The sequence below is a fragment of the Delphinapterus leucas genome, chromosome 2, assembly GCF_059928025.1.
Source record: "Delphinapterus leucas isolate spDelLeu-1000000601 "Yukka" chromosome 2, BTC_Dleu_Yukka2, whole genome shotgun sequence".
NCBI classification, from domain to species: Eukaryota; Metazoa; Chordata; class Mammalia; order Artiodactyla; family Monodontidae; genus Delphinapterus; species Delphinapterus leucas.
Window position 1 is genome coordinate 107,793,383 of NC_143130.1, and position 26,697 is coordinate 107,820,079.

The following is a 26,697-nucleotide window of genomic DNA, read 5'->3' on the forward strand; positions in this document are numbered from 1 at the left end:
AAGCAAGGCCTGGGATCACCCAGGCCATTGGTCTTGGAGCCTGTACCTCTGAGCCATGGGTGGCGGCAAGGGTAAGATGCCCAAGAGGTAGAGAAACCAGCCAGGTGACATTCCACCAGGGCACTGCTCTGTGTCTTATTTCATCACAATTTGCTCGAAGTCCTAGCCCCTGTACATGTGTGGATGGGAGATGGGGTTAGGACCCCCAAGATCCCCAGAGCAGTGCAGGCTGGCTCTACCACAGAGGGAGGAGCTGGGGGCTTGGAGAGGCTGAGAGTCAAGGCTAGAGTCATCCAGCACATCAGATATGAAGAAAACCCTGAGCATTCCTAAATCCCACACGAATACCCTGGTTTATCTCATAATAATGGTTTATATTTGTACATAAAGGTAACCTGAGGATACAGCAAATCATGATCATTACCCACATCCCTTTCTGGCAGCAGAGGAGGAGGCAGCCAGTAGAGACCTCGTGGCTAAACCACAATTATCACACGGGTGTGAATACACGGCCTTCTGCTTTGGGCTCCTCAGTATCTGATGTTCACTCCGCACTCAGTTGCCCCCTCATCTTATCCTCCGGGGTGGAATTTCACCTCTTACAGCTGCAACTGCTATTTCCCACAGGATTTCCTCATTAAATGGGAAATTAGCATGTGTGAAAGACAGATTAACATCTAGTTGACTCTTTCTCTCTGATGAAAATAGAAAAATGGAAAATATATTTTAAAAGTGACATCTTCGAAATAAAATGGGAACGACAATTCAAAACACCGTGTGCTAGGAATAAATGCAGGGAGATATGCCTCTCTGTGAAATTCATTTTCAGGTAAAGAGGTTTCTCCTTCTGCCCCTTGGAGCTGGCAGAAAGGTACCCCACCCTTTCCTCCCTTTGCCCTTGTGCGATGCCTCCTTCCAGACGTGACAACCACAGGCTCAGTTCCTGCTGTTTACGCTCTGGTCCTCCTGGACCAGGCTGTTCTTGGGAACCATAGAGAGTAGAATGTGCCCTTGTAGTAGCCTTAGGTGGGAGAGCAAGGGCATTCACACCATTAGTTTAGCCTCCCCCCCTCCGCTTTGCCTAACAGTGTCTCTGCACAGGCACCTTTACCTATTCAATCTGTCATTTGAGTCATGGCCTTCCAGCAACTCCGGAAGAGGTGGTGGTGCAGGCTAATCATGATGTGAGACATGGAGAAGTTGAGGTCGATTTCACCCTTCAGTGAGGACTGAGCAGCCAGCGTGTCCCTGGTTCCGCGGTGTGGGAGGTACAAAGGGAAGCTTCACACCTGACAGCTTCACACAGCTGGTAGCTCTCGAGCTGGGTCCTGAACCAGGGCACCTCCCAGCCCCTTCCCCTCCCTCGATACGCGGTGAGCACCCCCCTGAGAGAGAGGTGCATTAGGTATCTTCCTGTTAGCACTGGCTGCTTGAAAGTGACACTGACTAGGTGACCCAGGAAGAGGGCAACATTAGGATCCGGATTCTTTTTGTTTCTCAGACTAGGTGGGAGATGATAGTACTAACCGGTTAGTACTAACCAGTACTAACTAACAGAACTAACAGATAGTTCTGTCCTAGGTTAGTGGTTCTCAAACTCTGGTACGCAGCAGAATCAGCCAGAGTGCTTGATCAAACATAGCGTGTGGGACCTCACACCCGGACTGTGATCCAGAAGGCTGCGGTGGGACCCAAGAATTTGCATTTCTCCTGAGTTCCCCGGTAAGGCTAATGCTACTGGACCAAGGAGCACACTTTGAGAACCACTGCCCTAGGCCTTACAGCTCCTGAGTGTAGAGTCATGGCTTTAGAGCAGTTTCTTTGGTTTCTAAAGATTGTGGGGGGTTTTTTGTTTGTTTTTTTTAGGTCGCACTGCACAGCTTGCGGGATCCTAGTTCCCTGACCAGGGATCGAATCTGGACCCCGGCAGTGAAAGCACCAGGTCCTAACCACTGGACCGCCAGGGAATTCCCTAAAGCCTGAGTTTTTTAGCCACTGCACACACTGCCTCATGGCAGACTTTTCCATGAAGATTCCCCCGAAACCCTGCCCTTGGTGGGGCATGCACTGGGTGAGGAGGGCAGTCAGGCTCTCTCTAATCTCCCTCATCACACCCATAGCTTTCTCCCCACCTGGAAAGACCTGTCCCAGCCTCCCAGCTCTTTTTCCTTGTGGCTCCGTCACCCTGTTGGGAATATCTGCCTAACAGCACGACTCCACCCTCTCCTCTGCTCTCAGTTCTGGGAACCATCCTGGTCCTACCCTGCAGATGGGAGGAGCGATGGTGCTCATTTGCTAACTTGGCTTCAAGGCCACGCAGTGGCTAGTGTTGCTGTGATCCTGTTGTTCCTTTGTGCTTCCAGGTCTGTCCTTGTGACTTCATGCTCCAGACCGCCTAGTGACTGAGGACCCTTCCCCAGCGTCCCTGGTGGCCAGACCTCTCTTGTGCTGACCTCCTGCTCACTGGAATCTTGGCAGGTCCCCTCCTGCTTGAGTGAGCGCTGTGTGTAAGGTAGGGCCGGAGCTGACCTGAATATGTTCAGAGTGACTAGACATTCATCACTGGGGAAATGTCTAAGGTCATAATCCCATCCTTGGAGCTGCGCTACCCTTCACCTTACCCACCACTGTGTCCCTGTGCTGATAAGCTACAGGAAAAGCAGACTAAGTTGGCTTTTATTGCTAGTATTTAGTGGTGATCCTGGTACCCCTCCCCCATCAGAGCAAAGTCCTGGGGTGGGAGTGAGGGAGTAGCGTGACCTTGTAGTATAGCAGAAAGCATCACGCAAGGACAACGTGAATATTGGGACCCAGATGCCACATCCGGCAGCTCCAGTGCCTAGCAAGGCTCCCACTGCAAAAGGCCACTCTCTCATCTTTAATAAATCAAGCATTAGATTAAGCACATTAGAAGGCCAAGTGTCTCTTTTCTATTTCTGGCCTTCAGACACTAGTGACAGTGGTGACCTCAGGCTGTGGACGGGAAGGATGGTTAAAGGATTTGTGTCCCCAAACCCTTCCCGGGAGAGCCCTGAACAACTCGGGAGAGAGTCTGACAGTTTTCATTTTGGCTGATGACACACCAGGCCCTCTGTCTTTGCCTTGGTTCAGATTTGATTTCTGGGCCTTTGTCTCTATGAGCTTTACCCTTGAACAGCCCTGTCTGTCACACTCTTACAAGTTTCTGGACGGCTCTCCAAGCAGAACATGGGACTCTTACGAGGGCCATAAAGTAGGAGTGTTAGGAGCACACATTCCACAGCCAGACTGCCTGGGCTTGCCTCCCAGCTTCACCCTTTACAAGCTGTGTGACTGTGGGCAAGTTGCTCTGCCTCTCTGTTCTTGAGTCCTTTGAAACAAGGAGATGTTTATAGTGCAACTTGTTAGGATTGTGGTGAGGATTAAATGAGTTTACCTGTGTAAAAGTGCTTTGAACGGTACCTGGTATAAAATAAGAGCTACATAAGTGTTATTATTATTTGCTTAGGGAGCTTACACTCTAGTAGCGGAGGTAATAAACAAGAAAAAAATGTTAGGCAGTGACACGTGTTATGAAGAAAATAAAAGACAATGGTGGGAGAGACTGCTGCTGAGGGTCCCCTTGTACCAGGTGGTTAGGGAAAGTCTCTATGAGGAGGTGACGTTTATCGACCATAAAATGTTTGTGGGAAGAGCTTTCAAGGAATAACAGATGCAGAGACTGTGAGGGCAGGTCTGGGGCAGAAATGCGGATGAGGTGCTCTGAGAGATACGCAGGAGCCGGGGGCTACACGGCTTTGTGAGTCAGGGAAAGGATTTAAGTTTTGATTCTAAGTGGATTCTAGGTGCAATGGGAAGCCACTGAAGAGTTTTAAACAGTGGAGATTTATGTTTAAGAAGATAACTCTAGGGCTTCCCTGGTGGCGCAGTGGTTGGGAATCTGCCTGCCGATGCAGGGGACATGGGTTCGAGCCCTGGTCCAGGAAGATCCCACATGCCATGGAGCAATTGAGCCCGTGCGCCACAACTGCTGAGTCTGTGCTCTAGGGCCCGCGAGCCACAACTACTGAAGCCTGCGTGCCTAGAGCCCGTGCTCCGCAACAGGGAGGCCACCACGATGAGAAGCCCGTGCACCGCAGCGAGGAGTGGCCCCCGCTCGCCGCGGCTGGAGAGGGCCCATGCGCAGCAGCAGAGACCCAATGCAGCCAAAAATAAATAAATAAAATAAAAAAAAAAAGAAGATAACTCTAGGGAATTCCCTGGTGGTCCAGTGGTTAGGACTCTGTGCTTTCACTGCCAAGGGCCCAGGTTCAATCCCTGGTTGGGGAACTAAGATCCCACAAGCCACGCCATGTGTGGTCATAAATAAACAAATAGATAAATAAGTAAATAAATAAACATTTTTTAAAATTAAAAAATAAAAAAACTCTAGTTGCAGGGTGGAGGGAGAACGGCTTATGAGGGTTTAGGAGAGAATGAAGGAGGTCAGTTAGGAGCACTGCATTCATAGTATAGACCAGAGATGACAGTAGAGGAAGAGAGGATTTGAAGTGTGTTTTGGACGTGAAATCAACAGGACTGGCTGATGGATTTTTTTGTGTGTGTGTGTGGCCTCTCCCGTTGCGGAGCACAGGCTCTGGACGCGCAGGCTCAGCGGCCATGGCTCACGGGCCCAGCCGCTCCGCGGCATGTGGGATCTTCCCGGACCAGGGCAGGAACCCGTGTCCCCTGCATCGGCAGGCGGACTCTCAACCACTGCGCCAGCAGGGAAGCCCATGGCTGATGGATTGGCTGTGGGAGTACAGGTGCAGAGAAAACTCAAAGGCAGCTCTCATGAATTTGGCTGGAACTCCTTTCTGAGATGGGGAGATATGGAAAGCCAGGTTTTGGTGTGGGTGGGAATCAAGAATTCTACTTTTGTCATGTCCAATTGGACAAATCACTTAAGCTCTGTGATCTTCAGTTTCGTTATCTAGAGTATGAAAATAATACTAATGTCTCCAGGGGCAGAAGATTCCTGTGATGGAGAGAATGGGTTTAAATCCCAACTTTTCCATTTACAGGCCTACCTCGTTTTAGTGCACTTCGCGTTTATCGTGCTTCACAGGTATTGCATTCTTTACAAACTGAGGATTTGTGGCAACTCGGCATTAAGCAGTTCTATTGGTACCATGTTTCCAACAACATTGGCTCACTTTGTGTCTCTGTGTCACATTTTGGTAATTCTTGCAATATTTTGAACTTTTTAATCATTATTTTGTTGTAGTGACCTCTGATCAGCGATCTTCGATGTTACTATTGTAATTGTTCTGGGGCAACATGAACTGAGCCCAGTTAAGACAGTGAACTTAATCGATTGGTGAAATGACAACAAAAGACTTAGAATACAACACAAACTTAGTTGATAAAGCAGCAGCAGGGTCTGAGAGGATTGACTCCAATTCTGAGAGAAGTTCTGCTGTGGGTATCAAACAGCATTGCATGCTACAGAGAAATGGTCTGTAAAAGAGTCAATGGATGTGGCAAACTTCATTGTTATCTTATTTTAAGAAATTGTCACAGTCACCCCAGCCTTTAGCGGCCACCACCACCCTGATCAGACAGCAGCCATCAACACTGAGGCAAGACCCTCCACCAGCAAAAAGTTATGACTCGTTGAAGGCTCAGATGATGGTTAGCAATTTTTAGCAACTATATATATATATATATATATATATATATATATATATATATATATATATATATATAGGTTGTGCTGCTGCAGGGCATGTGGGATCTTAGTTCCCTGACCAGGGATTGAACCCATGCCCCTTGCATTGGAAGGGTGGATTCTTAACCACTGGACCGCCAGGGAAGTTCCAGCAATAAAGTATTTTTAAATAAAGGTATATACTTTTTTTTTTTAAGGTATATACTTTTTAAAAAGTTTTTATTTTTATTTTTTTCTTCCAGTGTTATTGAGATGTACTTGACATACAGCACTGTATAAGTTTAAGGGGTACAGCATAATGATTTGACTTCATACATCATGAAATAATTATCACAGTAACTTTAGTGAACATCCATCATCTCATATAGTTACAAAATTAAAGAAATAGAAAATAAATTTCCTTGTGATGAGAACTCTTAGGAGTTACTCTCTAACAACTTTCAAATATAACATACAGCAGTGTTAATTATATTTATCATGTTCTACATTACATCCCTAGTACTTATTTATCTTATGTCTGGAAGTTTGTGCATTTTGACTGCCTTCACCCAGTTCCTTTTTCCTCCACCGCTGTACTTGTTTTATTTATTTATTTATTTATTTATTTATTTATTTATTATTTTTTGCGGTACGCGGGCCTCTCACTGCTGTGGTCTCTCCTGTTGCGGAGCACAGGCTCCAGACGCGCAGGCTCAGTGGCCATGGCGCACGGGCCCAGCCGCTCCGTGGCATGCGGGATCCTCCCGGACCGGGGCACGAATCCACGTCCCCTGCATCGGCAGGCGGATTCTCAACCACTGCGCCACCAGGGAAGCCCCCTTGTACTTGTTTTAAAGACATAACGCTATTGCACACTTAACAGTATAGTGTAAATGTATCTTTTGTATGCACCAAAAAATTCACGTAACTCACTTTATTGTGATATTCACTTAATTGTGGTGGTCTGGAACCAAACCTGCAGTATCTCTGAGGTATGCCTATATTGGCTGTGTGACCTTGTGCAAGTATTTATCTGTGTCTCAGTTTTCTCACTTGTGAAATAGGAATGATTATAATACCTACCTTAAATGGTTGTATGAGGAGTAAAAGAATTAATATTTACAAAATGCTTGGAATAGTTTCTGGCACATAGTAAAAGCTATACTAGCTATACTAGCATTACAGAAATATAAAAACAAATAGGACATAGTTGAACCTCATATTAGGTGAGTGGTTCACCTCCCCCAGATAATCATTAACCATTGTGACAGAAAAAGAAAGAAAGAAAGAAAGAGAACCCTGTTCCTTTTGGAGTATACTAGATAGATTTGACCAATTCTACATAATCTCTCCCAGAATATGGAAGAGGAAGGAAAACTTCCCAATTCATTTTGTAAAGATACTATTACCTTGATACTAAAATCAGACAAAGACCGTAGGAAGAAAAAAGAAAAGAAAAAGAAAACTATAGCTCAATAACCTTCATGAATATAGATATAAAAATAGGTACAAAAAGCCTTAATGAAAAATTAGCAAATAGAATTCAGCAATGCATAAAAACCATTATACATCATAGTCAGCCAAGGATACAAGGCTCATTCAATATTCAAATATCAATCCATGTAATTTACCATATTAACAGACTAAGGAAGATTGTTCTATGTTTTAAAAGTTTTATAGTTTTATGTTTTACCTTTATTTATTTTTTTAAAGATTTTCTTTTTTGACGTGGACCACTTTTTAAAAAGTCTTTATTGAATTTTTTACAATATTGTTTCTGTTTTATGTTTTGGTTTTCTGGCCGAGAGACGTGTGGGATCCTAGCTCTCCCACCAGGGATCGAACCCACACCCCCTGCACTGGCAGGCAAAGTCTTAACCACTGGACAACCAGGGAAGTCCCCATGTTTTACCTTTAAATCTGTGTGCCATTTTGAATTAATTTTTGTGTACTGTGTGAGGTTTAGGGGCAGGCTGACTTAATGGACACACCCGGAGCTGGGAACCTGGGAGGGAGCAGCTGAGCGTGGGAGGGCAGGAGGGAGCACAGGGGGTGAGCAGAGTCCTGGGGACATTCTTTATATTACCTTGTGAAGTGAACACCTTACTGATTCTTAGAAAAATAATATATGACTCGGCGACAGTTTGTTGAATCAATATTTAGGATTGACAGGGAGAATATATTCTCAGGAAAGAGGAGGATGGGGGTAAAAGGCTCTGGAATGTCCTTGATATGCAGCCTTGGAGGACAGGCTATTCCACATATAAGTGACATCATATGATATTGCCTTTCTCTGTCTGACTTACTTCACTTAGTATGATAATCTTTAGGTCCATCCATGTTGCTGCAAATGGCATTATTTCATTCTTTTTAATGGCCAAGTAACATTCCATTGTGTGTGTGTGTGTGTGTATATATATATATATATATATATATATATATATATATATACCATATCTTCTTTAAAGGATCAAGATTTAATAAAATGATCTTAAGTGAAACTGACATTTTTTCCTAAACTGCGAGTGTGTGCTATGAAGAATCTAATGACTACTTGGACAGTTTGGTGCCACTGCTTTACCTGTGGCACCAAATAACCCACTATTGCTTTTGTGCCATTGGTGGAAATATCAAAACCGTTGTCTCAGGAGAAACCATGACATTCAAAAAAGTTAGTCAGCATTGAGAATTTCACCACCACATTTGTTCATTGCCAAGTATCCACATAGAAGAAGATATTTAACGATTAGCTGGTGCTGACCTGAGATGAATACAAGAAAAGAGCACGTTTCTCCTGTGTATGTTGATTCATTCATTTATGAGGCACAAGTACAATTCTTCAGGCAAGAGATTAACTCAGTCTTCATATTTGCTGCTAAATCTTTAATTTGACGAGTGACTGTGTTGTTGTTAAGTGGAAGCTCAGATTGCTTTCACGGCTTTTCATCTAGCAGGTGTTCAGCTATGTCAAGGTACGAGGCTTTATTACCTCTCAGCTATTGAGTTCAATTCTTCAGCAAATGCAGTGTGATAAGTTATCCTGTACGACGCTTCAGTAACTTTTTCACTTCTACTTTGAAAAGCTGAAAGAAACAATTTTTAGCTTTTAAAGAGCTCAGCATATCTACATTTAAACTAAGCAATTCCTTTTTCTCTAAACTCTGAATGATTGGTCTCACAATGATGCTGCAACTTACCTAGTGCTATAATACTATTCAAAATGTTCTGTTGCGTAAGACATGATAAGATAAACAACTAATATCTATATAGTTGAGAGGAATACAGATTTCATCATATTTTTGTTTCTTACTTAGTTTTGCACAGTTGCTTTGGAGTCTATCCCTCCTTTCCACTAGTCAGAGAACTCTGACATGTCAATTTCCTCTTTTTCAGTATTTTTAGGCATAGATGGTGTAGAGGTGGGTTGAAGAAGAAAGTCTTCTAATCTGTCTTTCTTAAGCCAATGATAAATTCTTGAACATAAGAAGAAATATATTGTAAAGAAATGATGGGGATTTCCCTAGTGGCTCAGTGGTTAAGATTCTGCGCTCCCAACGCAGGGGGCCCAGGTTTGATCCTTGGCCCAGGTTTGATCCTTGGTCAGTGAACTAGATCCCGCATGCAGGCCGCAACTAAGTTTTTGCATGTCACAACTAAGGAGCCCGCCTGCTGCACCTAAGACCTGGGGCAACCAAATAAATAAATATTAAAAAAATAAAGAAATGATGATGTGTGTTAGAATAAAACATTATTACATTTCAAAGTAGCAATTTTAGATAAAATTTTTATTTTATTATTTTAGATAAAGTTTTTAAAAACTTTTAATTTATTTTTTTATATAGCAGGATTTTATTAGTTATCTATTTTATACTATTAGTGTATATGTATCAATCCCAATCTCCCAATTCATCCCACCACCACCACTTCACTCCCGCTTTCCTCCCTTTGTGTCCATATGTTTGTTCTCTACATCTGTGTCTCTACTTCTGCCCTGCAAACCGGTTCATCTGTACCATTTTTCTAGATTTCACATATATGCGTTAATATATGATATATTTTTTTCTCTGTCTGACTTGCTTCACTCTGTATGACAGTCTCTAGGTCCAACCACACCTCTACAAATGACTCAATTTCATCCCTTTTTATGGCTGAGTACTATTCCATTGTATATATGTACCACATCTTCTTTATCCATTCATCTGTCGATGGGCATTTAGGTTGCTTCCATGACCTGGCTGTTGTAAATAGAGCTGCAGTGAACATTGGGGTGCATGTGTCTTTTTGAATTATGGCTTTCTCTGGGTATATGCCCAGTAGCGGGATTGCTGGGTCATATGGTAAATTCTATTTTTAGTATTTTAAGGAACCTCCAAACTCTTCTCCATAGTGGCTGTATCAATTTTCATTCCTACCAACAGTGCAAGAGGGTTCCCTTTTCTCCACACCCTCTCCAGCATTTCTTGTTTGTAGATTTTCTGATGATGCCCATTCTAACTGGTGTGAGGTGATACCTTATTGTAGTTTTGATTTGTATTTCTCTAATAATTAGTGATATTGAGTAGATTTTCATGTGCCTCTTGGCCATCTGTATGTCTTCTTTGGAGAAATGTTTATTCAGGTCTTCTGCCCATCTTTGGATTGCGTTGTTTGTTTTATTAATATTGAGCTGCATGAGCTGTTTATATATTTTGGAGATTAATCCTTTGTCCATTGATTCATTTGCAAATATTTTCTCCCATTCTGAGGGTTGTCTTTTCATCTTGTTTATAGTTTCCTTTGCTGTGCAAAAGCTTTTAAGTTTCATTAGGTCCCATTTGTTTATTTTGTTTTTATTTCCATTACTCTAGGAGGTGGGTCAAAAAAGATCTTGCTGTGATTTATGCCAAACAGTGTTCTTCCTATGTTTTCCCCTAAGAATTTTATAGTGTCCGGTCTTACATTTAGGTCTTTAATCCATTTTGAGTTTATTTTTGTGTATGGTGTTAGGGAGTGTTCTAGTTTCATTCTTTTACATGTATTTTATTATTTTTTTAAAAATTAAAAAAAAGTTCTGTGGCTGCACCGTACAGCATGCGGGATCTTTGTTCCCCGACCAGGGATTAAACCCATGCTCCCTGCAGTGGAAGCTCGGAGTCTTAACCACTGGGTTGCCAGGGAAGCCCATAAAATTACAAATTTTAGGAAGTTTTTTTGAGAAACATTAAAAAATATTATTGCAAAACAAGATGAAGCCTACTTATTTCTCGTGTTTCCCCAGGGGTCCAAGGAAAAATTCAGAATTTCAAAATAACAATATTGGATAATAGTACAGAAATTATAGCAGGTACAATTGAAGTTAGTGAGGAATAGCACAGTAAAAGTTCAAGAACAAACTGAGTTCACCTCTTGAAAATGCACACATTTATACTCTAATTCTACTTCTTTAGAACATTTTGGAAAATATTAGAGTTACACGTACATATTTCACTAGCTGTCAGAGCAATGACATCATCACATGTCATGGAGCCTCTGGAAAACTCCACTGTACATTTGTGAGAGAGTGAGGGTGCAAAAGGCAAATGATGTCTTACTATTATGAAAATAATTTTGACCTTATAGGCCCCCTGAAAGGATCTCCCAAGTGGTTCCCAGACCACACTCTGAGATCTGCTAAACTAGGGTAATGTTTGTTCTGTGGAATACTATGCAGCTTTTAAAGGCTATGAGGTAGATCTATATGTACTGTCATGTAACAAGAACAACGGAATAGCATTTACAATATGATACATACAAACACACAAAACAACTCTACATATTCTGTACTTACACATATGTATGCAAATGCATAGAAAAGTTCTAGAAGAACACGCTGTTAACTGTGGTTACTTTTGGGAAGCATACAGAAATTTGGTGGCTTACTTATGGAGAACTTTTGCTTTATTTGGCTTTTTTTAAATGGTTACAAGGAGACTGTAGCCATGTATTGCTGGTGTCCTTTAAATATATTTCATAGGGAATTCCCTGGCGGTCCAGTGGTTAGGACTTGGCGCTTTCACTGCCGGGACCCGGGTTCAATCCCTGGTCAGGGAACTAAGATCCCATAAGCTGTGCAGTGCAGCCAAGCCAAAAAAACCCATTATATATATATTATGTAATAGTTAATTTTATATAATAATTTGTCTTCATCTTTCTCCTGGGTGATATGTAAAATTTAGGTGTTTTTTTCAGATCAGTTAATAAGTTGACAGCTGTCATTGTTCTCTGGAGAATCATTATCACTAGGGTGAAAGGGTATGGTTGCTAGATAAAATACAAGACACCCAGGTAAGTTTGAATTTCAAATAAACCAGGAATACGTTTTTAGTATAATTATGTCCCATGCAATATTTGGGACATACTTATGCTAAAAAATTGTTTGTTGTTTACCTGAAATTCAAATTTAACTGGGCATCTGTTTTTTAAAATTTGCTGTTTGTCAATCTCATAAAGGGGATATGGGGGATGACCCTTAGGTGCCAAGTTGTGGAGTAGAACCCAGATCCATTGTCAGCTTGCTGGTGCTCTATGGACATCTTTGTGAGCCAGAGCTCACTGGAAGATAAGATAAGAAGCTCTGAGAGGAGGATATTGGGGCAAAGAAATGTTGGCAAACTCACTCTTCTCCTGATAAATGCCTTGCAGCTTGTCAAGGTTGTGAGATGTTGTGGTGAAAGGGATGAGCAGGGAATGAATTGGAGGGAGGTTATAAAATGTTGCAATGGGAATTTTTGCTTTTAAATACATATAAGCTTTCACAAGATGTAGCCTTTGGCATTAGGTTGCATAACTCTTCTGTAGTCACCATGAGACTGGTACTATGTCCTGTGCTTCTGGGCTCCAGCAGGTCCCTGTTTCTACATTACCCCATGGCTACCAAAGGCCTTGGCTACTGAGGGGGTTTTCTTGAGGCGGTAAAAGGTCACTCCAGAACTTTCTTCTCCATAATCTCTTTTCTTCCCCATCAGGGGAATGTATATATGCCACTTTCCCCAATTCTTCTTTTTCTCACTTTTGTCTTAAGAAATTTCACCATGGTCAATATCCTCCTCAAATGTACAGACCTTTAGGTTTTTTCTTTCTTTGGGTTTTCTCTTCTTCTTCTTTTTTTTAAAAAAATTATTTTGGGCTGCGTTGGATCTTCATTGCTGTGCGTGGGCTTTCTCTAGCTGTGGCAAGCAGGGGCTACTCTTTGTTGCGGTGCACAGACTTCTCATTGAGGTGGCTTCTCTTGTTGCAGAGCACGGGCTATAGGTGCACGGGCTTCAGTAGTTGCAGTACTAGGGCTCAGCAGTTGCGACATGCGGGCCTTAGAGCGTGCGTGCTTCAGTAGTTGCAGTGCTCGGGCTCTAGGGTGTGTGGGCTTCAGTAGTCGTGGCCCATGGGCTTAGTTTTTCCGAGGCATGGGGGATCTTCCCGACCCAGGGCTCGAACCCGTGTCTCCTGCATTGGCAGGTGGATTCTCAACCACTGCACCACCAGGGAAGTCCCTCTTTTCTTCTTTTTAAGGTTTTTTCCCCCCTTCTTTTCCTTCTTTTTCAGATTTTGCCCATAGAAAAAGCTCTCTTGCTTTTATCATCTCTGCAATTTGTGAACCAACCAACCTTCCAAACAACAAATCAACTAACTACTAAACCAGCTGACCAACTTGTCTTAGTCTGCTTGGGCTGCTATAGCAAAAATACCATAGTCTAGATGACTTAAACAACAAACATTTATTTCTCATAGTTCTGGAAGCTGGGAAGTCCAAGATCACAGTGACAGCAGATACAGTGTCTGGTGAAGGCCTTCTTCCCTGTCCATAGATTGTTGTCTTCCCACTGTGTCCTCATGGAGGAAGGGGTGAGGGACCTCTCTAGAGTCTCTCTTATAAGGGTGCTAATCCCATTTATGAGGGCTCCACCCTCATGACCTAAGCATCTCCCAAACGTTCCACCTCCAAATACCATCACATTGGGGATTAGGTTTCAACATATGAATTTGGGGGGGGGCGGGACACACAGACATTCAGTCGACAGCACCATCCCAGAAACAAAGGTTGGAGGATGCTTCAACCTGGTATAGAGACCAAAGCAAAGTGATGCTGTGCTTCATATAAACCTCGACTCTGTGAAGAGAATCTCCCATTCTGTAGGAAATCAGCTTTGAATCATCTATGCCCAGGAGAAGCTGGGGAAGGGTCACCACTAGAGAGGAAAGGGATTGAGTGTAGGTCAGGATCCAGGACTAACAAGTCTCATGGAGAAATCTTGTTTTTTAAAAAACTCAGACCTACTGGTGTTTGCCCTCAGTTCGTTCTTTCTTTTTCTTTTCTTTTCTTTTCTTCTTTCTTTCTCTCTTTCTTCCCTGCCACCCGCCCCCCACGCCCTGGTTTCTTTCTGCCATGTGGCACGGCTTGTGGGATCTTATTGCCCCGACCAGGGATTGAACCCATGCTTTTGGCAGTGAAACGAGGAGTCTTAGACACTGGACCACCAGGGAATTCCCTCTTTCTTTCTTTTAAATCGACTCTATTGAAGTATACTGCTGATAAAATAAAATGCACACAATTTAAGTGTACAGTCCCTAGGATTTTGTCCAATGTCTATATCTGTGTATCCACCATCCCAATTGAGATACAGAACATTTCCATCACCCTAGAAAGTTCCCTTGTGCCCCAACACTCAGACAACCATTGATCTGATCTCTACCACCATATATTAGTTTTGTCTATTCTAGAACTTTATATAAATTGTACTTTTCTTTTTAATTTATTTAATTTTTAAAAAATCTTTGGCTGCGTTGGGTCTTCGTTGCTGTGCGCGGACTTTCTCTAGTTGCGGTGAGCGGGGGCTACTCTTGTTGCAGAGCTCAGGCTCTAGGCACGCGGGCTCAGTAGTTGTGGCGCACGGGCTTAGTTGCTCTGCCGCACGTGAAATCTTCCGGACCAGGGCTTGAACCCGTGTCCCTGCATTGGCAGGTGGATTCTTAACCACTGCGCCACCAAGGAAGCCCTAAGTTGTACTTTTCTTTTGGCTTGGCTTAGGTAGTTTTCTTTTCCATACAGAAGCAAAAAAGATTCCTGTAATTTTTTGTATTTATGGTCTCATTTTTTATATTTAAATCTTTGATACATCTGAAATGTATTTTGGTGTGTGGTGTGAAAGGCACAGGTCTAATTTAAGTTTTTTTCCCCAGAGAGCTACCCAGTTGTCTCAACATCATTTATTGCTACATGTATCTTTTTTCTCACTGATTCAAAATGCCACCTTTATCACATGTTAAATTCTCAAGTGTGTTTGTATCTCTTTCTGAACCTTCCCTTCTGTTCCTTTGATTTGTTTGTTCAAGTATCAATACAACACTGTTTTAACTGTGACTATATTATTTTTAAAAATATTATATTTTAGGATTTTCTGCTCTATCTCTTCAATGAGGTAAATTTTTCCAAGGTTCCTGTACTGGTTATCTGTTACTGCATAACAAATTACCCTAACATTTAGCAGCTCGAAAATTTATCTCACAGGTTCTGAGAGTCAGGAATGAGAGAAGTGTAGCTGGGGGTTCTGGCTCAAGGTGTCTGGTGAGGCTGTAGTTAAGCTCCCAGCTGGGGCTGCGGTCATCTCAAAACTCGGGCTGAGACGTTTGCTTCCAAACCATGTGGTTTTTGGCAGCCCTCAGTTCCTTGCCACGTGGGTCTTGCCATATAGGGCTGCTCACAACATGGCAGCCAGGACTAATCCAAGAGGGAAAGAAAGAAACAGCGAGGGCCCAAGACGGAATGCTCAGTTTTATATATCCTAATCTCAGAAGTGACGTACCACGACTTCTGCCAAGCGGGGCATGATGTGGGAGGGAACTATACAAGGTAGTGAACGCCAGCCCACAGGGGTCCCAGAGACCATCTCAGAGGCTGGCAACCACATTTCCAGTTTTGGCTGTCCTCTCTTTCCACATTATTCACTTTCTTGGAATATCTCATCCGTTTTATGAGGCTGCTTCTGCCTATGATCAATAGTTTGCAAATCATTCTTCTGATTACTAACTTGCTCTCCGGAGTGCCAGAACGATTTATCCAATTGCCTGGGTACCTCTGAAAAATCCCACAGGCATCTCTACGTGGCTTATCCTCTGCTCTCCTTGGGTTTGAGGTTGAGTCTCAAACCTCCTTCCATTTGACAAGTAGTGCCCTGCACTGCATTAATTTGATTCCTCTAATAGACTGTAAGTTTATTGAGGGCAGGGATTAGGCCTTCAGTGTTTTGATACTCTTGGTACTTAACACAGTGAAGGTCACCCTCATGACCTAAGCATCTCCAAACGTTCCACCTCCAAATACCATCACATTGGGGATTAGGTTCCAATGTGAAGCAGGTGCTCATCAAATATTTGGACCCAGGTGACAGCTTGGGTAGTGGGCACCTGCAGCTCTGCAGCAATTAGTCCTGTATGGTGCCAGGGGCCCGATATAACAGGGAAGGGTGGGATCACTGGCTTTAGGACTGAGGTCTATGGTCTCTTTTTGGTGCTGACTTTGTACTCAGCTCTGCGTCCCCAGCCAGCTGAGCCTATAGGCTGCCTGTCCTTTCATTCACTCCCCTCCACCCCCCGCCCAGTGTGGGGTCTGGAGCCTGCTTGGACCCACGGGTCTGTCCGCTTCTGTTGTGTGTGAGAGTCTGGGAACAGCTGGACTGGCAGGACTGGGTCATTGGTAAGTGCTCTGTGCAGTATTCTGCAGAATTTCACTCAGACAAGTACTTCCTACACTTTCCCCCTCCTGAGGATTCCTCACCAGCTGTGTGGGGGAGGCCTTTTCTCACCTCCAACTTTCTTAATTCTAGGACTGTAAAGTCCATGAATCCTTGAGTTTTTCAGATAGAAACAGCAGTGCCTGAAACCCAGCCTGCTGCCTACTCACATTCTCGCACTCAGCTGCAGGCTCCACGGCGGAGGGGCCCCTGACCAGTGCTCAGGACAGCCATGAGCACAGCCAGGTGAGGCTGAGCTGACGCCGCCTAAGGGCAGGGATGCTGTGCCCAGGTTGGTGTTCGTGATGCCGGAACTGCCCACCTTCACTCCTGTTTACTTTTCGTGCTGGTGCTTCTTTCTCCTGGGCTCTGTCTGCAGCTCAGTCTTTTTTTTTTTAGGCTGCACTGGGTCTTAGTTGTGGCCCATGGGATCTTCGTTGCAGCATGCAGGATCTTTAGTTGCAACATGTGGGCTTCTTAGTTGCAGCATATGGATTCTTAGTTGCGGCATGCATGCGGGATCTAGTTCCCCAACCAGGGATCGAAACTGGCCCCCTGCATTGGGAGCTTGGAGTCTTAACCACTGGACCACCAGGGAAGTCCCTGCAGCTCAGTCTTGATTTCTTCTCTGATTGTCATAAAAAAGCTCGTGGGACTATCAGAGCCCTTAGGATCACCTAGCTCAACTTTTCTTACCAAGGTGCCAATGGAGCCAGAGAGGGGAACAGACACCCAAGACCATGCAGCTTCTGTTGACATCTCCCATGTGGCTTGCAGGATCTTAGTTCCTTGACCAGGGATTGAATCCAGATCCTCAGCAGTGAAAGCACGGAGTCCTAACCACTGGACCGCCAGGGAATTCCCTCTCTTTCCTGATTTTCGATGTTTCTAATGACTGTACGTCTCTCCCTAGTCTTTGTTTTCTTTCCTTTACCATTCTCTTATCTCTTTGGACACAAGAGATAAGAGAAGGCCACCTACCTCAACATTGGGACTAGGTTGAGGTGTGTCCATTTGACTTCCCATCTTCCACATTTGGGCATCTGAACTGACCAGCATGGAAAGGGGAATCAGAGTGGGCAATGCCAGGTTCAGAGGCCACTCCAAGCTCCCAGGACCTGCATTCAACTCTGGCCCAGCTGACTGCTTCAAAGTAGAGATGAATGAGGGGAGAGGGTGCCAGAGCCTGGGCCTTTGGAAGCCACTCACTCAGGCCCTGGTCTAGGGGGACTTGAACAGGAAGGGGAACCAAAAGAGACAGATGAGGGCTTCCCGGGTGGCGCAGTGGTTGAGAGTCCGCCTGCCGATGCAGGGGACACGGGTTTGTGCCCCGGTCCGGGAAGATCCCACATGCCGCGAAGCGGCTGGGCCCGTGAACAATGGCCGCTGAGCCTGCGCGTCTGGAGCCTGTGCTCCGCAACGGGAGAGGCCACAACAGTGAGAGGCCCGCGTACCGCAAAAAAAAAAAAAAAAGAGATAGATGACGCCTGACCAGTCTCTCCGCACTTCACCTGCAATAGCCTGGATCTGCTTTTCCTTACAAGTAGGGCAGCTTTCCAGCAAACCACCTTACAGCAAGAAGTGTTGTAGGACGCCGGCTTGCTGAGAGATGGGAACAGCTTCTCAGAGGTGCTATAACTCCAGCCTTCCAGCAGGGGATGTCCTGTCCCGACAAAATGCAAGTCCTCTTTTTCCTGCTGCCCTCCCAGCCAAGGAGACTGATTCCCCCGACACTTGATGGGGTTAATCTGTGCTCACAGCTAGGGGGAGAGGAGTCCCCTGGGGGTCAGAATAGTGTTTAGAATCTGGTGTCCTGTTTAAGAAAGGTAAAACCATCAGGAGTTGAAATCCCTCATCCCTCTGAATAAAAGCTTGTAAATATGACCTTGCAGAGAAGAGAGAGAGCATGGGAGAGAGAGAGCAAACAGAGTGAAAGCAGCTGGGATAAAAAAGCAAGGAGATGTAGGACCTGCAAAGGGTGTTTTTGGAAATAGGGTACCAGAAGAGACATAAACTGAAAACAAAGGCTGTCCCTCCCAAAGCAGAGCATTTGGTCACCTTCATTATGACACTATGACACTGATACAGATTGATATTTCATCTGAAATTTCTCCACAATTCCTGAGCAGCACCCATTCTCTTATCACGTATAGATACAAACACCTAACTCCAGGGAACTGAGTTATGCAAAGGTTGCTAAGGAACGAGGGGAGATGCAGTAGGTACGGCAGGGGTTGCTTAGTAACCAGAGTCCCTTTATGATGGAGCGGCCAGAGCAGGTCTGGAACTGATGAAGATCTGTGGACAGAGTCAGCTCACACCAGAGCCTCCTGAAAGGGCATGTCCGTTGGCCCCTGGGCCCAGAGTGGCCAGAGCCTGCCTCTCTTCAGCTCCCTGGCACTGCCTTGCCCAAAAAGTACACCCCAAGTCCTTGAGTATCCTCAACAGTCCTTTGCTCCAACCATGCCTTCCCCACTTCCCTTGGCAGGAAGCTAATCAGGTTGCTAGATTCAAGAAGGGGCAGGGCTCTCCAGAAAGCAAACGGGAATCTCACCACAGGGGAGGCAGGAGCCTCTGGGCTCACACTGACCCGGAGCTGGGAAATTTGGGGTTGGGTGGAAAGAGGGTCCCCTAGGCATGCATCCCTGATGTATTTGCAGTTCACAGGGAAATGTCTTCCTCTCCGAGTCTCCCATACCAGTCTTCATCCTGCGCATAGCTAGGGTGGCACACCTCTTCCCTTCCCAAGGGTGAGCTGGGTGCGTGGGTCTCCACACAGCAGCCTGGCTTGGGGCTGCTTTGGCTGCCTGGGTTCCTCACAGCTGCCCTTCAGAGAGCTTCACTTCAGCACAGCCTGGAGGCGTCATCATGCAGGCATTTGGAACCAGTCAGCTTTTGCAACCAGGAGTCCTCCATTCTCTGTTCCCCAGGCACAGAGGTGACCCTGCTCTCTCCCAAACACAGTGGACACTCACACCCCTCTGCTTCTCCTCTCGGTCTGTGCCCTGGCCCAGAGCACAGACCACCTATCCTGCTGCTTCCCCCGTCAGACCTCCCTTCACCTTCCAGGTCCTGTTTATCTGCAGCCTCCCTAGTGATGATTCTCCCAGCCTGAGCAGAATGAGCTGTGCACCCCTGTAATGTATTGGACTGACGAGCACCCCTGGACTCAGGGCCGGCAAGGCTCTGGGGCCCCAGAGAGGGAGCAAGTGGCACTGCCCTCAAGGAGTCCACTGAGCCTCTGCTTCCTCCACCATCTGGCAGCATGCTCCCAGGGAAACCTTTGTGGATTGAGCGTTTATACACAAAAGCTTGTTGTTTCAAACAGAGCCCTTTGCACAGAACATCTCTGAGAAAGTGTTTGAGACACTGGGAAATTTGCCTCCAAGAAGAGAACTGGGAGACTTAGGTTTTGAACTAGTTTTGAACCACTTGAATTTAAAAATTTACCATGAGCAGATAATCTTTACTTTTTAAACATTTTGATTGTGAAATATAACAAATACATAAAAAGTATATATGTATGTATATACATATACATACGCAAGACACACATATGTTTTTTTTTCTTGTGGAGGTATATTCTTTTTGAAAATTTTAATTTATTTTTTAATTAAAACCTTTTTTTTTTTTTTTTTTTTTGCAGTTCGTGGGCCTCTCACTGTTGTGGCCTCTCCCGTTGTGGAGCACAGGCTCCGGATGCGCAGGCTCAGCGGCCATGGCTCACGGGCCTAGCCGCTCCGTGGCATGTGGGATCTTCCCGGACCGGGGCACGAATCCGTGTCCCCTGCATCGGCAGGCGGACTCTCAACCACTGTGCCACCAGGGAAGCCTGCAATTAAAACCTTTTTTATTGAAGTGTAGCAGATTTGCAATGTTTCAGGTGTACAGCAAAGTGATTCAGTTATATATATATCTATATGTGTATGCACATATAGATGTATATGTATTCTTTTTCAGATTCTTTTCCATTACAGGTTTTTCTTTTTTTGGGCTACGCTGTGAGGCATGCGGAACAATGCGGGATCCACATGAGGGATTCCCCGACCAGGGATCGAACCCACGCCCCCTGCAATGGAAGTGCAGAGTCTTAACCACTGGACCACCAGGGGAGTCCCCATTATAGGTTATTACAATATATTGAATATAGCTCCCTATGCTATACAGTAGGTCCTTGTTGCTGATCTATGTTATATATAGTAGTGTATGTCTGTTAATCCCCAATTCCTAATTTATCCCTGCCCCAAGACACACATATCTTAGTGGACACCATGTAGTCATACAATGGAACACAGACAGCATCCCAGAAACCCCTCGGTTTGCCACTCCCCAGTCGTCCCCCCTCTTTTACCCTAGGAATATCCACTCTCCTGACTTTTGTGATAATTACTGCCTTGCTTTTCTCTGCAGTTTTAACACCTGTTTGCATTCTTAAACAACATAGAGGGGTTTTGCCTGCTTTTGAAACTTGTGTATGTGGAATCACATAATAAAGGATTATTTTGTGCCTGGCTCTTTTCCCTCAATGATATCATTTTTTAGATTCATTTATGTTGTTCAGTGTAGCTTCAGTTCACTAATTTTCATTGCTGCATAGTATTCCATTATATAAGTGCAACCCAATTTGTCTATCTATTCTACCATTAATGGACATTTGGGCTTGGTTCCAGTTTGAGGCTATTTCAAAGCATGTTGCTGTGAACGCTCGTGTGCAGGCTCATGGTGCACATGTGACAGCACTCCTGGGTTGTGAAAGTGCAGAGTCAGAGGGCTGTTTGTTCAACTTCCCCGGGCAGTGCCAAACCATTTTCCAAAGTGGTTGTGCTTATACTCCCTCCAGGTTTGACTGAGACTTTCGTTGATTTCTACTTTTTCAACTATAAGCAGCTCATTAAAATTGATAATTGGTGTAATTATTAGTTTGGTATCTGGCATTCTCACTCTACTGGGAAGCTCCATAGGTGGAGGTTGGGGGCCACGGTTCACCAGGGGTCCTGGCATCTACTGCCCAGGGCTCGGTGCTTGCTTATGGAATGAATGGGAAAATAATCATGTCTACTTAATTCTGGATCTCACATTCTAATTTGCCCCTTTTATAAATAGAGAATTTTCAGGAAAGTTTCCCTGACCTGAGGCTCACCTGTTTGAAATTCACCCTGACTGGCCCGACTCTTTCCCACTCTCTGCCACTGGTCTTGTCTGTCCGGAGGAGCTGGGGGTAGATCATCATTATTCTTGCTGATGGCATCAGTGATAAATGAAGTTGATTCTTTCCCCCAGGGCCGAGTTCAGCGGGAAGTAGACCAGTCACCGGCCACCATGCAGGGCCTGGGTCCCCCGGGGCCTCTTCCGTCCCTGTGCCGGGCTCTCTGTGCAGCTGAGCAGCAGTGGGATAGAACAAAATGGCATTCTGGCCAATCAGGTAGCCGGGGTCACAGGGTCCACTGATGGGTGAGTATCCTATTGCCCTGTGGGTCTTGACCCCTCACAGGGACACTTACTTGCTCAAAAGGACCTCAGGGCTATAGAGCAGGACACAGCTTTGTTGATTTCCAGGGCTGGGGGGGAAGGAGAATAGTAGCGAGGAGCTGAGGATTTGTTCCATTCATCTCCACCGCAGGATTGGCTTCGCCATGGCTCAGCGTCTGGCCCAGCAGAACGTGGGCCTGGCGGTGGCAGCGCTGCAGGAGGAGGGGCTGAGCACTGTGGGCGCCATGTGCCACAGGGGAAGGCAGAGACCAGGAGCAGCTGGTGGACACAGTAAGGGGCCCCGGGGGTGGAAGGACACAGGGAGGAGAGTGTGCCCTGGGAGAGGTAGGGGCCAGGAGGGGGGCTTGGAGGCCCTGGAAGGCGGTCTGAGACCACAGCTGCTCGCAGTCTAACCGGGCGGACCTCACTGCTCACGCCGGCTCTCTGGAAAGGGGTCTATTCATGGGAGGACCTCACTCCTACCCATCCTGGGAGATCTGTGGTTGAGGAGGGATCTAAAGGGATTTCTCCATCCCCAGTCCCCAGAGGGGTTTCCTCCCCTGAGGCACTCAGCCCCGGAGAGCCTACCCCTGGGCCTGTCCAGGGCACTAACCTTCACTGAGAGTTTGGTTCTCACAGGAGGCTTGTGACCATTCCTGCTGGAGACGGTATCTAATTAGCAAGCTTTTTAAATAAATTTATTTATTTATTTGTTTTTGGTTGTGTTGGGTCTTCATTGCTGCATGCGGGCTTGCTCTAGCTGCAGCGAGCGGGGCCACTCTTTGTTGCACCGTGCAGGCTTCTCGTTGCAGAGCATGGGCTCTAGGCATGCGGGCTTCAGTAGTTGTGGCGCACGGGCTCAGTAGTTGTGGCATGTGGGCTCTAGTAGGATGCAGGCTCAGTAGTTGTGGTGCATGGGCTTAGTTGCTCTGTGGCATGTGGGATCTTCCTGCACCAGGGCTCAAACCTGTGTCCCCTGAATTGGTAGATGGATTCTTAACCACTGAGCCACCAGGGAAGCCCCTAATTAGCAAGCTTTGCCTCAATGTCCCATGCACAGGGTTGCTCAGGGAGGACGAGGCCTCCTCAGGCCATCTCCAGGCTCACCCAGCCCTTCATGTCCCCCCATCCCCCCAGGCCCTGGAGCACTGTGGGGACGTCGACTCCCTGGTGTGCAGCTCAGCCCCCGCAGTGGGGAGCACCCTGGGCGCCAGTGAGCAGGTGGGGGACAAGGTGAGAGGCTGCCCCTGGGAGTTGGCTGAGGGGTCTGAAGTGCTCCCTCACCAAGACCCTCCTCTCCCCTCCTGACGTTACTGTAAAAGCAGGCGCTGACCACGTGCCCCCTGGAATGTGCTGTGATGCTCCTTTCTGGCCTGTGTGCTTCTAAAGCCGGTTCCTACACTCTTTCTGCTCTCTTTTCTCTTCCCGTCCCTTTCGCATGTATTCATTCGGCAAATATTTATCGAGGACCTGCTATGTGCCAGGCCCTGTTCCAAGCTCTGGGGGTAGAGCTGTGTGATTAAGTCTCTGCTTGTGGTAAGAGTCAAGCATAGTAAGGTGTCTGCTCTCTGCCAACAGTTTATGTTTTTCACATCCTTTGGTGGGGACGTACATTGGTGGTCATGCTCCTCTTTGGTGACCGTACCTGCCACTGAGATTCTCCACCTTTCCTAGACGAGGGCTTCTCACTGTCCCTCAGATGAATCTGCTGCACCTGTCAAACCTGGACCCTCCCACCAGCTTTCCATGGGCTTGGATGTTCCAACCCACTGCAGTCCACTTAGCCATCCTGCCACCTGGTCCACCAGGATCTGGGACAGACCTCGTAAAATGCCTTGAGGTTCATCTCTGGTTTTGTTATTCTCCTACGACTTCGGTTCTGTTCACTCCTGTGTTTTCTCCCCTAGCCCCTCTGACAGACCACATGGACTGTGATGGGGTCGTGTTCTTCCTGTCATTGTTAGCATCCCCCGCTGCCCCAAGCACAGCCCAAAGCTGTCCTTCTGCCTCCCCAGCTCTCTGGGTTCTGCTGACATCCTTCTTGGACTGGTCCCTCCCGTGTATCTGCCCTTGGCCGGATGCCCTTCCCTCCACCCTCAGAAATGGCCTGAAATCCTAGCTCCCTGTGGCCTCCCCAGGCTCTTCAGCTTCCTTAATGTCTCCTAAGCCTCATTTGTGAATCTGTAGCTGGGATTTCATTGCTGACAGTCTCCTAACTCTCCTGAGTCATTTTCCCTTTTAGCGTCTCAGTTCATGGGATCATGACTCTTCTTGGAACTGTTTGAAATCTTCCCTCCTGAAGCTGGGCGCACTAGATGACAGCCCGTCTTACCTTCTCTGCTGCTTGCCTATTCTCCAAGGAAGAATTGTTGCTATTCTACAAGCGCTTCTGCACAGCTGGACAGAAATCTTCCCCCCATCACATTTGCCACCACCTCAGAGGGGAAATGCTCACAAAATGAGTTTCTCTGTTTTCACCCAAATGCGATTTTCAGCCGGTGCCCGATGAGGAGAATTTCTCCTCGCTCATCTTATCCATGGGCCATTTTGAGCACTTCCTTCAGGCAGACCCCATTCTCTCCAGCTGGCTGGGAAATTTTGAATCTATCACCCCATCCACCTCTCCTCCATCCCGTCCCCAAGGACTCTCCAGACTCTCTGCACCCTCCTCAGACTCACAGAGCTCCGCAGAGATGCACAGGGCAAGGTGTGCAGAAAGGACGCAGAGCTTCCATGCCTTCTCCAGGCACTGCTCTCCCCCAATCTCCATGTGTTCACCAGCCCAGAAGCTCTCTGAACCCTGCCCTTTGGGTTTTGATGAAGGCTTCAGTACAGAGGCATGATTGATTAAATCATTGACCACTGGTAATTTTTTTTTTTTTTTTTTTTGCGGTACGCGGGCCTCTCACTGTTGTGGCCTCTCCCGTTGCGGAGCACAGGCTCCAGACGCGCAGGCTCAGCGGCCATGGCTCATGGGCCCAGCCGCTCCGCGGCATGTGGGATCCTCCCGGACCGGGGCACGAACCCGTGTCCCCTGCATCGGCAGGCTGACTCTCAACCACTGCGCCACCAGGAAAGCCCTGACCACTGGTAATTTTTAAAAATTAATTTTTATTGGTGTATAGTTGCTTTACAATGTTGTGTTAGTTACCATTGTCTATTTATTCAACTTTCAATCCCTCTCCCCTCCCCAGAGGTCAGTGGGATGGGGCTGAAACTTCCAACCCTCTAATCACATAGTTGGTTCCCCTAGCAACCAGCCCCCATCCTTAGGTATTTTCCAAAAGTTAACTATTAACAAACTCAGGTGTAGTTGAAAGGGATTTGTTATGAATATCAAGACACGTTTACCACTTCTATCACCTAGGAAATTCAATGAGGTTTCCCTGGGGTTGGGACTGGTCCAGGCCACACGTTCAGGGCAGGGTGCCACCTGAAGCAGCCTGACTGAGGGCTCTGAAGTGGGGAATCAGAATTTACCAGTGAACCAAGAGCATAAGACTCTGGGGCCGAAAGTTTCAGTCAGTGCAGAGCAGGTTTTACGGGCCTGGAAGAGTTGGGGCCATGGGGGGTGGGCAGTGAGGTGTGCCGAGGAGATGCAGACAGGCAGGGCAGGACAGACTGCTTCAGTGGGAAAGCCAGGCCCAGAGAGGTGACTTGCTGGGGTGTCCCACAGCCTTTTAATAGCCAAGGCCATGGGCAGAACCTTGCCATTGGATCTCCAGCTCCAGCCCCAAGACCTTCTCCCACACTCCACAGGGGCTGAGTGCAAAGACAGTGAGGGAAGTTGCAAGGCAGGCCAGGCCAGTGCCCCAGAGGCCTGCAGGGAGACACTGAGGGTGGTGCAGAGGGACCCCAAGGAGAGAGAGGCCGCAGAGAGGGGGCGTGGAACAGCAGGCTGATAGCAGGGTCAGGGCTGCTGACCCCTCACCCTCCTGCAATGAGCGACAGAAGGTGCTGACTTCCTGGGTAGGAGCGGGGAGGGGTGTCACCAAGAAAAAAAAAGCCCTATTTCTGTACCCTGAGCAGGAGGCAGGGATTTGAGGCCTGGAGAGAAGAGAACTTTGCTTCCAATAAGGCAACGCTCAGAGAGGGGATTTGTGTGTGTGCGGTGCCTGTGTGTGTGTGTCTATGGTGGGGAGACCTCAGGGATGGGAAGGGCTGGGGGAGAGTACAGGAGAAAGGGTAAGGGTGCAGAGGGGGGGGGGTTGCACTCGATTTATGGCCCTTGCCCCTTCTTCTGTTGAGAAGCGTCTGGAAAAGCCCGCCCTGGGCTCAAGTTGTCCAGAGCCCTGTCAGGTGAGGGCGTGTCCTGAATGCGGTTGGGGGGGAGCGGGGAGGCTGAGGGGGAGAGGAAAGGGGAGGAGGAGGGCATAGGGAGAATGAGGAGTGGGGCAAAGAGAAGGGCAGGCCCTCGTGTCCACCACTCACACTGCCCTCACCTTGCAGCCTCACAAGAGGACAGGGGCTCCAAGGAAGGCAGCTGCCCGGGTTGGGTGAGGACATGGACTGGACTTTTTGGGTCTCCCCATCCCTTTCCCCCACAGTCCTCCTCAGGCCAAGTTTCCAGCCAGAGGCTGTGGATTGTGGATAATCAGACACAAGTGCTTCCTTGGAATAAATAACCTCAGTATTTCTTTGGTTCCTGACAGACCTTGGGGAGGTACTGGGATGCTTTCACCTGGGCTAATAAGTGAAAAACAAAACACCGAGTTTGGCACATGAGAGAGTTCCTGCTGTTTTGCGGGTATTTGTGTGCTGGAAGGCCCCGGGGTGCGGGGCACAGGGGCTAATTCACTTGTAGCTCCCACAGGAATG

The 26,697-nt window shown here is 46.7% G+C and overlaps 1 pseudogene; it reads left to right on the plus strand.

The window, feature by feature from the left end:
* The first annotated feature begins 16,642 nt into the window (after positions 1-16,642).
* LOC111164164 (dehydrogenase/reductase SDR family member 2, mitochondrial-like) lies at positions 16,643-23,212 on the plus strand (annotated as a pseudogene).
* The last annotated feature ends 3,485 nt before the right edge of the window (positions 23,213-26,697 follow it).